General features: G+C 43.2%; 1 protein-coding gene across 7 annotated transcripts in view; it reads left to right on the top strand.

The window, feature by feature from the left end:
* ARID1B (AT-rich interaction domain 1B) overlaps nucleotides 1-16,244 on the top strand; it is a 439,440-nt gene that overhangs the window by 16,987 nt on the left and 406,209 nt on the right. The gene's annotated exons all lie outside the window — the stretch shown is intronic.

A 16,244-nucleotide genomic window follows, 5' to 3' on the forward strand; every position in this document is an offset into this window, starting at 1 on the left:
TGAGTGTTTCTGTCTTTGCTGTTTTGCCACATGGCCGTTCTGGAGCCAGAGTCAGTGATATTGGGAGGATATTTAAAAAGCACTTGACCGGTGGACCCTGTCCAATCCCTGTTTGTTATTTACTTAGTGGCAAACTTCTAGGCTGACCGGGCCACAGAATGTTGGGACGTGTCCCAATACCCGTGCTTTTAGTCTTTCTCTGCCTAGTTCTGTCTGATGGGAAGGTATGATACTGGGAAATTTCCCTTGTGTGTTCCCAACTAGTCCTCTCTTTTGAAACTTATCAATAAAACCACATCTCACAGCTTTAAAGAAAACCAGTTTGTCCCATAACCTTGTCATAGACGTGGTGTAAGTTCTGTTCCACTTAGTACTGCGGAGCAGTGGGGGTGGCAGGGTGGGTGCAGGTTACTGGCTCCCTCCACGACTCTTTCCTGGGTGTTCAGCTTGTGTTTTTCCTCATGTCCTGACTGCTCCCAAGTTTGAGGTTGAGAATATTTCTGAATGACCTACCTCCAAAAGGCTATTTTTAGCTTAGAATGAAATGAAGGCTTTCCTGTCTTGTGTTTCCTATTTTCTAATTCTACTTGATTTTGTTTAATTATTTAGAGTGATATATCATTACTGAGTAATCAGGGATTTATAGTTTCTGAAGTTAATGCTGACTACTCCTAAGCCAGCTCAAGCAAATGAATTCACGATCTATTTCGAAGAACCCATAGGAAGAAAAAAACCCAAACTGGTAACATGTGTTTTAGGCTGTAGCTCTTTGTCACCAGCATGTCCTTTTCTCTAAGACTGGATCCTTAATTTTGTTTGGTTCTTCAGGTTTATGAAGGGAATGCACATTTCCGATGTCTTAGCAGTCACGTTTTAATCTTATTCACTATGGTAAGAGGTATCGTCTTTTGCTTAGAAAGCTAACACCTGTCTGCCTGGGTTAGTACTTCCAGAAAGTTTCTGTTGTAATGTATCATTCGTCCCGGTGCAGGGTTTCCAGCAGCACCAAGGTAACATTCTGAAACAGCTGAGAAAGCCTTCGGAAGATGACTATCCCAGCGCCCAGGGACCCAAGTCTGTCAGAGAAGAAAAAAGCCATTCCCTCCCTTTTCAGGCGTAGATGATAGTCATTTGGTTCTCCATGGTAACTTCCTTTTTTGCCATATTATCAGTACAAAGTGGAGGAGTGAGTCGAGCAGCTGTGGGCAGCAGGTGAGAAGTGGGGCCGCCGAGAAGCCGAAGGATGAGATGCAAGTCGTGCCAGCCACGGGCAGGGAGCCAGCTGTGCTGGCTTGTCCTGGTGACCTTCTGGGGGAATCAGGTGAGAAACAGGCCAAGCCTTCCAGGCCTTGCTCTCTTTGAGAGCCTTGGACACCAATCTGGTAGGAGAAGGCCTGAGGATAGTAATATGGGGACATTTGGAGGGCCGTCTTCCATACCCTAAGAAACCCTGGGAAAGAAGAATGGAAAAGCGGGGTTGAGAGTCGTGGGAGACCTTGAGGCTGATGGCAGACACTGTGCTACATCATCCTTGCCTCATTTAGCAAATAGATACTCGCATCTGGTCAGGTGCTGATCTGTTGACCTGCTGGCTGAGAGCTAGTATTTCAGGTGCTGGGGACACAGCCATGAATAAAGCACAGCCCCTGCTTTCATAAGGCTTACCTTCCAGTGACATTTAATCCCAGAGGCAGCAGAACGGGCTCTCCGCATGGGGGTGACGCTCTTTGTAGTCGGGTTGAATGGTGGTGGCACGGGGGACTCGGAAGAATTGGACACTTTGAAAAACTGGTTATTTACTAATGAGGCTGTATACGAATAGGTAATAAAAATTGCTTTCTAAAGGAACGATCGGGGTTATTTCTGTAGTCTCAGAAATGCTCAGCACGCCCCCGTTGTGTCAAGAGGACGGCGGTGAAAGGTAGCGTTTTTTTTTTTTTTTTTTTTTAATATTTTTATTTATTTATTTGAGAGACAGAGAGAGCATGAGAGGCGAGAAGGTCAGAGGGAGAAGCAGACTCCCCATGGAGCTGGGAGCCTGATGCGGGACTCAATCCTGGGACTCCGGGACCATGACCCGAGCCAGAGGCGGTTGCTTAACCAACTGAGCCACCCAGGTGCCCGAAAGGTAGCGTTTTTATTCGCGCTCGCTGGAATGGGACGTGGCGGCCGCAGCGCTGCCTTCGTCTGTCCTGGCGGAGAGGAGGAAGCGGGGCTAACGCAGAGCCCCCGGTGGAGTCCGCGGGGAGAAGCCCGAGGGTATTGTGACTCTCCGAAGGCGCCCACCTACACCTACTTCTGAATCATCCTGTGGACTTGGCGACAGGCTGTGGTTCTGAACACGTTGGGCTTGCGACGTGGTCCAGAGGGCTGGCTGGCGGTGCTCCGGGGCGGCTGGAAAGTACAGGAGGGGGATTCGGGCCCAGTATAGCCAGATGGGATCTAGGGGTGAGGCTCTGGTGGAGGGTGGCGTCGTGAGGGGTGCTGAGGGGTACCCGGGAGCACTACCGTTGAAGGAGTGGAAGGGGAGCCAGCCAAAGAGCCAGAAAGGGAGATGGAAAGCGTGGGGAGAGTCCCACCGAAGAGACGGGGGACGCGTGTAGCTGTGGGAGGCCCTGAGGAATGTTCAGGTCGGAGCGGGCGCTGAGGTCTTGTCATTTGCTCATTGATGACCTTCGGGAGAACAGTCAGGAGGGAGGCAAGTCGCAGTGGGCTGTAGGGTGACCACGATGTGGGGAAGAGGCTTCCACATGGTAGGAAGAGGAGTGCTGGGTTTTTTTGGTTTTGTTTTGTTTTTAAATTTTATTTAACTGGGAGAGGGGTGGAGAGTTGGTTTTGCTGCGTTGCCTTCTTCGTGCCCAGGCCCTGTGCCCCCTCTCAATGTCAGTGGCCCTCTCCCTCTGCTGTTGGACTGGGCTCCGCCTGCGTGGAGACCAGAAGGGCCCTTTCTCTTGTGTCCCCAGTGTCGGATGCAGTTGTCTGGCACCCGGTGGGACCCAGTGTACGATTGTTGAGGGGCTACACATACTACATGAGGTCCCTGATTTAGTCCTCGCAAGCCCTCGTATGTGACTGGAGGGGACCCATGTGCTTTGAGCAAGGCCAGCAAGTGATGGCCCCACGAGTAAGTCTGAGTCAGATTAACTCCAGTGCCTCTGCTATCTGGGTCTTTGTAAAGGGTGGAGGATACACACGTAGTCTGTAGGCTGAGGGGAAGGAGTTGCATTTTTGTGAAGATTACTTATAGACATTTCCACTGCCGTGGGGGAACATGGCCCCTCCGGGCCAGTAGTCTCAGCCTGGGCAGTGATCAGCAGGGGTAGAAGATGTTACACATCTGCCCATGACCAAACTTGTGTTTGGGAGCTGGCTTTCAGGGTTAACCCCCACAAGCTTTGAAAACGTTTGCTCTGTGTGTGTAAGTTAATCTTTGATGTTAAACTTGTTAGGCATGTAAGGATTTACCCCTGTGTATTTGTAGAGAAACCGTTCTTTAAATTACAACTTGCTACCTGTCCCCTTTCCCTCATGGTACCTGGAACCTCAAAAGGAAGTCCCTTGTTTTTCCACTGTACTGAAATGTGAAGTTCTGAGTAATTAGTAATATAAAATACTTTCTTGAACAGTTACCAGGGGTCAGGCGGTGCTAAGAACCTCTTGGCATGAATGAGGTACTGTCATTGTACCCATTTTACAGACGAGTGAATGAAGGCATAGTCTGGATGAGCCTAAGGACAGTATTTAGGTGACCCCTCGGCCTTCTCAGAGGCGCTGCATTTGTTCGCGGTGGTGCGTGGTCTGAGCGGTTAGATGAGTGCTCTGCATTTTTGTTGTGGAAGCTGCCACTTAATAGCAGTTTGTTTTTTTTTCTTGCTTTCTTACTTACATTCACATCATTTGATATTCCACGAGGATATTGGAAACGTCAGTGAAGAAAAATATCCCTTTCCCATAGATGGGATATTATTTGCTTAGAGATGGAAGATAGAATCTTCCAAGAAGCCGCTCAGTAGGAGGGTACGTATAGCCCCTCCCCCGCCCTCCAGTGGGCTAGAGGAGAGTCCTTTCCTTCTCTAGTCCTAGGAGAGGTGGCCCTAAGGCAGACTCCCCTTCTGGTCAGGACCCACACCTTTCTTAGACATGTCCCTTCTGCCCCTTTTGCTCTGCCAGTTAGGAAGCAGTTTTGAACCAAAATGCATTTCTTTTTTGATGAGAACGTGAAGGGGATTTTTATACTTGGTTTACTTTCTGTTACCATTTCACCTTCCTAAAGAGGAAACTCTTCGCCCTGATACATACAGAATGTGACCAAAGGATGACTTGCCAGCAGGAAGAAAGCTTTGTTAGCATCAAGTTACTGTGTCGAACTGCTCTGTCCAGTATGGTAGCCCGCAGGCACATGTGGCTATTTAAGTTAAAATTAATTACGATTACATAAAATTAAAAATGCAGTTGTGCAGTGTGCTAGCCACATTTTAAGTGCTTAAAAGTACAAATGCAGCACAGAATAGAACATGCCCGTTGTTGCAGAAAGCATTATTGGACAGTGTTGCTCTAGACACTGGTTGCATCTTGTAATTTTGAAAACGCTTTAAAACTACGATTACTATGCACTGTTCTTAGTGCAGAATGTGTGCTCCTTGAGCTTTGGGTGGCCGTAAGTAGGACTGAATCTCAATTTTGAATATAGTCTTTGTTACCACAGTATAAATGTGTTGTGATTATCCAAAATTAAAAATTGATGGGGAAAAACACAATAAAAGAATATTATAAGCAAGAATTTCTTTCTCTATTTCGGACTGCTTTGTCCAAGCTTTTCTGCCATGTCATGTGAGGATTGTAGGAACAGAGAGGGCGTCTAGGTTGTCCACTGTTTTTAGGAGGAGAGAAGGTGCTGCTGCTCTTTGGAACTGAGCATGGGGAAGGCTGTTTTACTTGATTTTGTTTTATATCTACTGAAAATAAATGTAAGACTGGTTAGTGTTTTTGTTTTTTGTCTTTTCCTTCTGAAATGTTTGAAGGAAAGTACTTGATTTCTGTCTGTGTCACAGTTTGAACTTTAACCGGTGGTTTGGTAGTTGGAATAGGTTATGCATTTTGCTGCGGAAAAAAATCGAATTGCTTTCTCAAGGTTGACTAAAATGTTTTAACTCTTCATAGCAAATGAGGCGTGAAACAAATTGTCAAAAGGATGGAGACAAAGTTATTGCAGCACGGAATGTTTAACGGGCTGGTGATGTTCTACCGGAGGTGTGAGCCGAGCAGATAAATGTGTAAACGGCACCTTTCTCCTTTTCCCCTGCCCGATTTTTCACAGCTTGTCTTCGCGAGAGGACCTAAATCTATGTCAGAAAAATCGCAGCCCTTCTGAAAGTGTTAGATTATAGTGTTGCTATGAGGAATAATTAAGAAGTACTATAGGCAATGGATTAGGAGAAATAAACTTCCTGTTTGCAAACATTTTACTGCACATCATCATTAGATGAAGCAAAAATAAATTTTTAGTGTTTCTGGAAGCTTGGTTATGTGTAAAGTATGTCACTGCTTCTTTATGCCCATATACTCCTCTGTTCATTTGCTGTGCATCGTTCTACTCAGAATAATACCCTTTTTAGGATTTAGGATTTTAGGATTTACTTGTTGGAATAATAATGCTTGAACAGAAAGATAATGGAGTGTTTAAATCATGGACTTTTTACTTCTAAAATAGCAAATGTTAATTCAGGGACTCGCTAGAGGTTTAATAGGTGGCCCTTTATATTTTTGGCCGCTTCTTCCTTCACTTTCATTTCCAGGCCTCTCTTTAGGGTTTTAGAATTTATTAAGATACAGCAAATAGACGGTTACAGCTCTCCCAGCCCACTGGGGCTTTTAATTTCAAACATAGATCATAGAATGGCCAAAATAGATGTGCCATAGAGAGTGTGAGGGAGAAGTATGAAATAAATAAAGGGAAAGATTATGCATTGGCCTTGTTTCTCTGGGGCTAAGTATGAGTCACTTTTTATATTTGTAAGTATTTTTAGCATCTTACAAGCAAAGGGTATACGTATATGAATATATGTGTATATATGTCTATGAGAACATGTCTTGGGTTGTATTTATATATGTGTATATATGTGTGTATATGTGTATACATATTTAATAGGCAAGCAGCATCTCATCACACTGATACGAGGGTGTTACTTCTGCATCTTTCCTCCCCTTGATACTTCTAATGGGTGGGTGTATGTGTGACTATGACCACTTTTTTCATTTTTTTTTTTTAACTTAACCACTTTAATGATAGGTGTATATATAGGGATTAGAATAAATTGATTATACAGTTTCCAAGCAACCATGTTTTTTATTGGACTGACTCCAGGATGCAGAGATGATTGAGGTTGTATGTGTGTGTGTGTGTGATTTTTATGCGTTTATTTAAGCCTTTCAATGAAGATTGAAGAGCTAGCCTTTTATTTATGGAATACAGTCTACATTTACAAATTTATGTAATAGAAATGCATGTATATTTCCTGTGAGTTTTCGCATACAGAGGGGTAATGGATCTAGCAAAGATTGTAGTAGATGCTACTTGTCTTTTTAAGAGGGAACCAAAATATTTTCGTTCCCTTCCTTTCCATTTGCTCTTATCTCTGAGCTAGCTTATCTCTGTCTTCTGTCCTCTTCATCCCTCTGTGTGCATAGCCGTCTGGTCCTTACCTAAACTTACTTTGTTTCTGCTTTTATGTATGCTTCCCCCCCCCCCCCCCCCCCCCCCCCCAGTGAATCCACCTTTTGTTTTCATGGTGTGCTTTCTCTTGCTTTCATTTTGTCGTCTTTTTATTTCTTTTCCTTTTCTTGGTCCAGTACTTTCTGTCCTCCTCAGCTGCTCACGCTGAGTGGCTCCGTTTATAAGCTTCAAGTTCCATATCCTGCCCTACGTGGGCATTCATACAGGATTTTTCTTAGGTGTCTTTGGTTACCTTTTTGCCAATGTGTTTTTTACATTCATTTATTCATTATCAGAGAGAGAGAGAGAGAGAGAGAGAGAGAGAATGCGCCTGCAGAGGGAGAGGGAGAAGCAGACTCCCCGCTGAACAAGGAGCCCTATGTGGGACTCCATCCCTGGACTCTGGGATCATGACCTGAGCCAAAGGCAGCGGCTTAACCCACTGAGCTACCCAGGCGTCCTTTGCCAGTATGTCTTAAAAATTTGACCCTTTTGATCTCTTCATGTCCCTGTTTTTTTTTTTTTTTCCCCTTCCCAAAACTAAGTTTTAAAGATTAGGCAGTATTACTAATTGACGGTATTTGTAAAGAGACGTTTAATTAGAGCAGGAGTTTAACAAATGCAAACATCTTGCTCAAGTTCTGTACTTTACTCACTGACCTTTGACTGTTTAACTAATAATTGCTTATTATAAGTATGTATTTGTTTGCTTATATTACCCAGGCTGGAACAAACCTCCTGCAGCTTACCCTGAGTCTGGTTCCTCTTAGGCAGGTGCTTATTCTGGAGCCTGGTCGTGGCTCCTTGGATTTGATTTTTAAGGCAGATTTAACATACACACTTAATTTACCTGAGTCTTGCTGGCCAGCCTGCCTAGTGGGAGGAGGACTAGGCAGAATAATCCCTTGAGTAAGGTGTTCAGTTTGAATACCCAGCTCTGCCACTTGTTATTTGTGAAATGGCGATAAGGTACCCACGTGCCGGGTTGTTTCGCAGAGTAAAAGAGACAGTCTGTGTAAACATATGGAGCGCACTTACCCGGGTTGACTGCTGCTCTCTCCATTGCCATTAAAGCGGAGGAGGTGTACGCTTCGCTCAGGGGCAGATAGCACTTTGCCTAGAGGACTATTCTGCTGTTAGAGGGCTACTGGGAACCAATTGTTTTAATTCAAAGGCCACCTTTCCTTTTATTTTCTTTCTTTTAGAGGGAAGAAAAAAACAGAAGAGTTACATACAAACTTTGAAACCTTGTGATGTGATTGTTTTCCAGTTAGAAAGCTCATTTCTAATTTATATTGTGGTCAATTTACCTCTATCACGTGCACTAAATTGGGTTCAATGCTGGGCCCTAAAACCTTAATCATAAACCTTGTTGTTTCTGTGTCCTTACCAGTAAAATGGGGATTAAATGAACTGTCAGGAGAGTATACTGTCTGGGTCCTCAGTAAATGTCAAACTCGCGTGCAGTGCGGCTAACAAAACTTTAAAACATTAAAAAAAAAGGCATTTGGTTTTCAGAAAGTGCTTTTAGTTTCTGAAGTTGGGAACACTGTGCCTTAAAGTGTCATTCAGTTGAAAAACAGGTTCTGTCTATGGCTTTCAGAATTTCATCAGAGCTGGCTTGGAGGCGTCCTTGTTCTCCATTTGTTCTTCTAAAGGCACATTTTACATCAAAATTTGTTTCACAGGCTTTGTTGCGTCACAATTTCAACCAAAGTTCAAATGTGGGTTGTTTGATTTTACTTAGTAATAATAACTTTGCCGATCATTTTAAGTGCTTTTCTTACCTACGTCTCAGTCTTGTAAGATTTGGTTAATATCCCTGTTTTGTATATGTAGAAGCTGAAGCACAGTTCCTTGGTTGAGGGCATGGGTTGGATACAAGCCAGGTTGGATGCCCCAAATCTGAGTTTTGTTTTTGTTTTTGAGATTTTATGTATTGGTCAGACAGTGAGAGGGCGTTCGCGTGCAGGCAGGGGGAGCAGCAGGCAGAGGGACAAGCAGGCTCTCCGCTGAGTCAGGGCGCCCAATGCAGGACTCAGTCCCAGGATCTGGGATCATGACCTGAGCCGAAGGCAGACACTTAACTCACTAAACCCCCAGGTGCCCCAAATCTGAGATGTTGATGGTGCTCCTGGTGTTTCTGGTATGTTACATGTTAATTAAAGCCCTCATGTCGGGAGTTGGCAAATTTTTCCTCTAAAGGGCCACAGAGTCAGTATTGTAGGCTCCGTGGACACTGTCCTAGTTTCAACCTCTGAACTCTGCTGGCATGGCACTAGAGGATCCATGGGCAGTACGTGAGCGACGGGCAGGCTGTGTGCACCCGTGACACTGTGGATGCCGACATTTGGATCTCCTGAAGTTTTATATGTTGTGAAATACTCTTTTTCTTTTGCTCCCTCTCTCCCCCTAACTATTTAAATATGTAAAAAGCATTCTTAGCACACTGGTCCCCCAGAAACAGGTGGTGGACTGGATTTGGCCTGCAGGCCGCGGTTGGCCTCCTCCCGGGTTCCGTCTTGATTGGGGCGGGATATCCGTCCCATTTCAGGTTCTATCCAAAGCTTTCACCCACCGCCCTGTTAGCCATCTTTATTTGCACAACTTTGTATTCTCTGGGATCTTGGCTCAAACAGCAGCCCCAAGTAACACGGAGCTGGAGGATTTTGGCCTTTCAGATGAGATTGGGGTCCCCCGGGAGTAAATGGATCACCCAGGGCTGGCAATCCTGTTAGCAAGAGCTTGCGCATGTTAAAGCAGGCTTCTGGTGTTTTGTACAGTAGTCCATTTTGTTGGAATTTTTACTGGCTGTGATTTAATTTTGTTTTTTCATGTTCTAGGCATTCTGTCTTTCCTTAATCCCCCCAAAAACTCAAAACGTTTTGAGTTTTATTCCAAAAAAAAAAAATTTTTTTTTTTACAGAAGTGCTGTGCGTGTGTGTGTTCTTATATAAAAAAAATTCAAACACTGGCGAAAACATTTATGTTGAATATTTAAATTCTTTTCACCACTCTACTTCCCTGTATACACTCTTAAGTTAAGTGTATTTTTTTCTAACCTACTTTCTCTTTTAAAATACTGCATATGAATGCTTACAGTTACGTAAACATAAACAATCCATGTGTAAGATCATATATACATTCAACTGGTCTTGCCCCGCCCCCAGAAGTCTCTTTTGGACATATCCCATTGGTCCTGCATTTTAACTTGGGGTGATTTTGTGTGTGTGTTGTGGTGGAGAGGTTCTCTTCTTATTGTCCAAGCAATCAGTGAACAATTGTTAAAAAAAAAACCCACATTGTCATTTTTACTGTGGACTGCTGAATCACTTTGGAATGTCATTGTTTTGTGAGGCAGTTGGCCAAGAGAATTTGCCTGGAAGGATCATGACAGGATCTTTAGGCATGAGCCCTACATTGCCCTTTTTTTTGTGACATCTCAGATGCAGTCCCGGGCCTCCTGTGTCACTGTTTACTTGTATGCTGTTCATAACAGAGTTTCTTACAAGGAGTGTGTTATAAAAAGGCTACAAGATGTGTTACCTTTGATGCTTTAACCCTATTGTATCCCAAAGCTGAAGCAGGGTGAGACATTTCAAAGTAATTGAATTCAGTAATTGAAATTTCTAAAGTAATTGAGAGAAGGTGAGAGCATTTCCTACTTAGAAAGCATCAGCTGATTTTCTTCCTTGTTATTTTCATTGTGTCTAGTTAGCTTCAGAAGTAAGAAATGAGAACAGAAAGGAGAACCTATAGGGATCTAATGTAGACCTGGAAACCCTTCAAAGTTCTCATTCTTTTTTTTAGGCATAGTACTAAATAGATACCCTAGTTAGATGGGCTATAACTTTGTAATTAAAATCTCTTGAAAAAAACAGTGGGACACTTCTGCTTCTGGCAGTCTGTCAAGTGGTAGCTTTGTGCATGTGGGCTCTCGCCAAAACTGACCATGAACCAATAGGTCCTTGATGCTCATCAGTCCGTGTAGTTCGCTTATAGTCTTCATACCACAGATTCTCCCGAAATCATACCTTTTCCCTTTTCATTCTCTTTCATGCCTGTGTTTTTTTCAGTGCAGCTGAAAACCAAAAAAAATTTTTAAGTGGGGTCCACAGTGAGATCAAGACCCTAGCTGAGATCAAGAGTCGAACGCTGAACCGACTGAGCCAACCAGGCGCTGCTCAGTTCAGCTGAAAATTTAAAAAAAAAAATGTTTTAAGCACACGAAGTCTAAATAGTTAAAGAACGTTTTCTAATTTCTATGCAAATATGAAAATTAAAAATAAAAATATCTATTGTTTCTTAAGATTTATTCATTATTCAAATAAAGAATTTACTGATCTGTTGGGTTTTTTTTTTTAATGGATTTTATTTATTTGACAGACAGCGATCACAAGTAAGCAGAGAGGCAGGCAGAGAAAGAGGGGGAAGAGACCCGGCGAGGAGCCTGGGTAGAGAACCTGATGTGGGGCTCGATCCCAGGACCCTGAGATCATGACCTGAGCTGAAGGCAGAGGTTTTAACCCACTGAGCCACCTAGGTGCCTCTGGTTTTAAAATATAAATGATTATCCTGCTCTCTTCTGCTCTTGTTTTTGCTTGATAAAAGGAAAGAAACTTAAAAAACAAAAACAATAGAGAGACAAAAATCTTTGATTAAAAACAGTGTTAAGGATTTTTGTTTCATTGGACTTTGGGGAGAAATATCTTGAAGTTGTACATAGGAGTTTTTATCTCTGTGACTAAAATTAATCAGAATCACAGGATTGAGCAAATCTCGGAAATACTTCTTTTTGGAGATTTTTATTAATTGTGTCTGCTTTATTTGGTTGATTTGCTGTAAAACACCAAAGCCCTAACCTAGTAAAGCACTAGCCGCCTTATTTTTGGCCTCCTTTTACATTGCTTACTCTGTGTATCAGGCCGGCCCATAAAGGCCCAGTGTGTTTTGGCTCTGGACTGCTGAGCAGTGTCGTGCTCTGACTGACCTGATGTAAAGAAATCAGCACATGAGACCCGCAGTGGTCTTCTGCCCTTGGCTTTCCAGGCTTGGTGAAGGATGCAGTTGTTTCGTACTCAGGATGTTACAGTGGGGTATTGACATTTTACTGATCCGGAAAACTGTATATATATTCAGCTGCCTTTCTTTTTAAAAAGAAACTTCACAGTTTTAATTTTGAAATCTAGATGAAACATAATCCCTGGAGTGCTCTTGCACTGTTGCAGTATAATCTTTTCCTACGATACCTGATTTAGTTGGAAACAAATTAGGAACTATGCATGCTTAAAGGAAGCAATTTAATAAACAGGATTTTAGAGAAACCTAATCAGAATTGTAAAATGATACTCGCGAATCAATTGCATTATACAGAATTACTAGGTTAGATGTAGCTTTTAAATAAGTGTGAACACATCTCAGGCTTCTCTACCACCACTATCAAGAGCATTAATAAATTTGCCTTTCTTGCTTAAAAAAAAAAAAAAAAAGGAGAGGGAAAGTCCTTTGTCCCTTAAGTTTTATTGGTTCATTCACAAATGATTAAAAAATAGCCTTCTCACATCACTTGGGCGGAAGGCAAGCAGACCCTGGAGCCGGCTCCAGCTGTGTCCTGGTCTCTCCAACGAGGTTCAGCGCGCTGGGCAAGGCCGCCTGTTTGGAGATGGCTCTGTGCTCCGGTAGCATGAAAACGGCAAAGAGATGCAGCCCTAAACTTTGGGATTTCAGCAAGCATCTGGGAGGCGTGTATGGCTGAGAACTGAGGATTGGGGTTCAGGAGTGAGCTGAAGACCGGAAGGTCACCCATACCCTATCTCACAGACCTCTGGCTGCCTTTTACATAGGAGATAGAGGCAATGAGAAGTAAACAATTTTTATTTTAAATCATTGTTATCCCTTGTCAGCATGTATGTGTGCAATGTTACGTAGTTGCCATTAGTTTTAATCACTCATTTTCAGTTCACTATTTTGTATACATTTTCTTACATTGGTATCATTGTTAGTGCTTTTTTTTTTTTTTTAAATTAATTTAGACTTTAGGTTGGTCTTTCATGCATATTTTACTTGTCCTATTTATTCAGTGCGCATGCATATGTCCTGTTAGGCTCTGGGTGTCGAAAAGGAGTGCACACCAGCAGACCGTTCTGTTTTATAGTTGAGGAACTCAAGGCCTGGAGAAGTTGAATTCTCTCATCTCTGGTCCTCTGGCTGGTGCCTAAGATTTGGATGCCTGTTCCTTTCTCAGTGCCTATTATGATGCGACGGGTGTTTTCCTTTATCTTTGTAAACTGTCTTTCTGTTTAACTTGGCCTCTGCCATTGAGGAGACAGGTAAAGAGAAAATTGCATCCAGACTTTTCTCAATATTATAGTGGAGGTTTCCTCAGAGGTCTCTGAGGCCACAGAAGAGATGGGCTTTATTCTGCCTGGGGATTCCAAGACAGTCTTGATAGGGAAGGTGATCCTTGAAGGAGAAATAGGAGTTGCCCAGAGATGGGAAAAGTAAAGAGTTCCCAGTAACTTCTGGAACTGTACGGTTTCAGGCTTCCTCTCAGGGAAAATACCAGAGCCAGTATTTGGAGCAGTAGCTGGTCCTGCGGGAGGGGATTCAGAGCAGCAGTCTGCTTGCGTGTGGGAGTAGGGAGAAGCTATATGGCAAGTATTAATCTTTACTAAGCCGTGGATTAGCTTTTGTTTGTATTTGCTGCATAACAGCTTGAGTGGCGTAAAACACCGCACATTCTTTATCTCAGGAGTTTCTGTGGGTCAGGAGTCCACGCATGACCTGCTGGACACACACTGTCGAAGGTGTCAGGAGGCCTTGATTAAAGTCAATGGGCTGCATTCTCAGCTGGAAGCTTGACTAGGGAGGGCGCCCTCATGCTGCTGGCAGTGTTCATTTCCTTGTGGCTGTAGTGTCCTGGCCACTTGCTTCTTCAGTGCCACCAACAGAGAGAGAGTCTCTAATTTCTGGGGAGGCTGGACTTTCTTTTAAAGGGCCCCTCTGGGATGGTTTCTGTTTTCATTAACTCAGAGTCCCTGATGAGGGACTTCAACTGCATTTGCAAAATCCCCTCACCTCTGTATATTTTCAGGGTTAGGTGCAAGTCCTAGGTCTTGCCCATTCTCAGGAGGGGATTGCACAAAGCTGTGGCTGTCAGGAGGCAGGAGTCCAGGGAGCTGTCTTGAGTTCAGGTTGTATGTTACAAATTAGTAAAAACAGAAGTGGTGTGTCTTTGTCTGCTCAGGATGTCATAATAAAATACTGTAAACTGCGTGGCTTCAACAGTAGAAATGTATGTCTCATAGCTCTGGAGTTCTGAATTCTGAGATCAAGGTTCTAAGGTTCCAGCAAGGTAGGTTTCATTCTGAGGTCTCTTGCACACCTTGCTGTGTGTTCATGTGACTTCTTTGTGTGTGCATGGGGTGGGTGGAGAGAGAGAGAGAGAGAGAGGATGCCTTGGTCTCTCTCTCATTTTATTATAAGGACACCAGGCCTGTCAGATGAGGGCTTGCCCTTATGACCTCATTTAACCTTTACTACCTGCTTATGGGTCCTATTTCCAAACACAGTCACACTGGTGATTAGGGCTTCAGCATATGAATTTTGAGGGGACACAGTTCAGGTTCACAGTTTGTTGTATCTCATGGGTTATTAATTGGAGTGGCTCGGAGGGAATCCTAATGGCCATTAGAGATCTCTTCCCCAAAGAGTACCAGCCAGACTTGGGAAAATCCTGATTCCATCTTTTTGTAAGTGTGACCTTGGGCAGGTTACCCAATCTAGGGGTAATTCCCTTGAACTAAAATCAGTGGCTTGTAATGTTAAGTACTTCGCAGGATTTTTGTTAGGCTTGGTTATTTCATTTGTAAAGCACCTAGCGCTGTGCTTTGCTCACCATAGACACTCATCAAACAGTGGCTGTTATTATGTGTCTTGATATTTCTATATGTCTTCTTCATCTTTTATTTTCCATCTTAAATGATATAATTTCCCCATGAATCCTTGCATTTCTTTCAACTAGAACTTATTACCCTTAGCTGAGCACTTACGGGGCTTCATTTTCTCTGTCCTGTGGCATTTACAAGCTTATTTATATGTTGTTTTATTTGTATACATCTTTTATTTTCTCTGTTATAGTGTATGTTTCTTAAAGTCAAGAACCGTCTTATACATCTACCATCGTTCATTGTGACTTGGACGTTGATATTTGTTCAGTTTAAACAATGTTGAATGAGTGGATATGGATTCTTGTTTCCTCTTTTATCTGAATCTTTGTTTCTGAACCTTTTCTAACTCCTGCCTCCTTTTGATAAACCTAATTTTCCTCGTACCTCTTCCAGCATTCAAGATGTATCATCCCAAAAGACTAGGTCCTTATTCCCCACTTGTTTTGAGAAGACGGAAGTTGGACTTTTCCTTCAAATTCTCAATAAGTGGGATTATTTTATCAAGCTACTTTTACATGGTATGTTTAAAAATAGCACTTTCCCCTTTATCCATCCCCCAAACAGGAAATTCTGTCATCCTGAATACACATTTTCAAGTGTACCCTCACGCCGGCCCCCATTCCTGTTTCTGTAGCTTGCATCCGCCCCTTTTCACTTCAGCATCCCTGCTCTGAGCCGTTTCTGACGCGCTGTGCAGTCCTGTCCTAGGCAGCGGTGAGGCAGGCTTTCCTACGCTCAGGTAAAGCCTTCACATCCTTTGCATATGCAGAAGATTTTTCTGCCTTCCCTTTATTTGGTTCTTTTGTCAGGAAAGGTGTGAAATTGATACACATTTGAATTTGTGAACCCTCTTTTCTGACACAATGTGTGTGTAGCTTAAGGAGTGATTCTAGGCATCTATTATGCTTTTATAAAGCCTTTTCCCCCAGAACTTAAAGCACTTCGTAGACATTATCTTATCAACACTTCGCACATCCCTATGAGCCAAGTGAGAATTAGAGACCATTGCTCTTACTGTGCAGGGGAGTAGAACGTGGCCAGGAGGTCCAGGAGAGGCCCTTACCCTCCTTTGCCCTTCCAAGGTGTTTGTGCTGGGGAGACTTTGCCTTTCTATTTTCTAGCCATAAATTTGTCATGTTAACCTGCATTAGGGGAGTGGGTATAATGGCTCAATTAGCTCTCCTTACCGAGCCAGCAAACAAAACACCTTCGGTCACAAGATAACAGAGCAAATTTATGAAGTGATCTTTCTTTTGGAAGAGAATCTGTGGCTGTACCTAGGAATCAAAATTCAGTGTACTGAAAGGAAGGCAAATTACATCTCGTTGCCTGAGGAGGCCTCTTTTAAATGAACTTAAATGAATTTAAAAGAGGCCTTATTTGGGATTGGATTGCATTGAGTGGGGATTGTTTTAAATGAGCCCCTCTGCCCCCCATACTGGGAAAGTTATTTTATGCATTTGAAAACAACTTGGCTTTGCGTGGTCTACCTTGCCTTTCTGATATCTTGAGATTGTGGGAAATGCTGCTGTGAGCTGGGAGAAGGCAAGATTTAGGGGCTTTTGCAGAAATGGACATTCTTT

The sequence above is a fragment of the Mustela nigripes genome, chromosome 5 (assembly GCF_022355385.1).
Source record: "Mustela nigripes isolate SB6536 chromosome 5, MUSNIG.SB6536, whole genome shotgun sequence".
NCBI lineage: Eukaryota > Metazoa > Chordata > Mammalia > Carnivora > Mustelidae > Mustela > Mustela nigripes.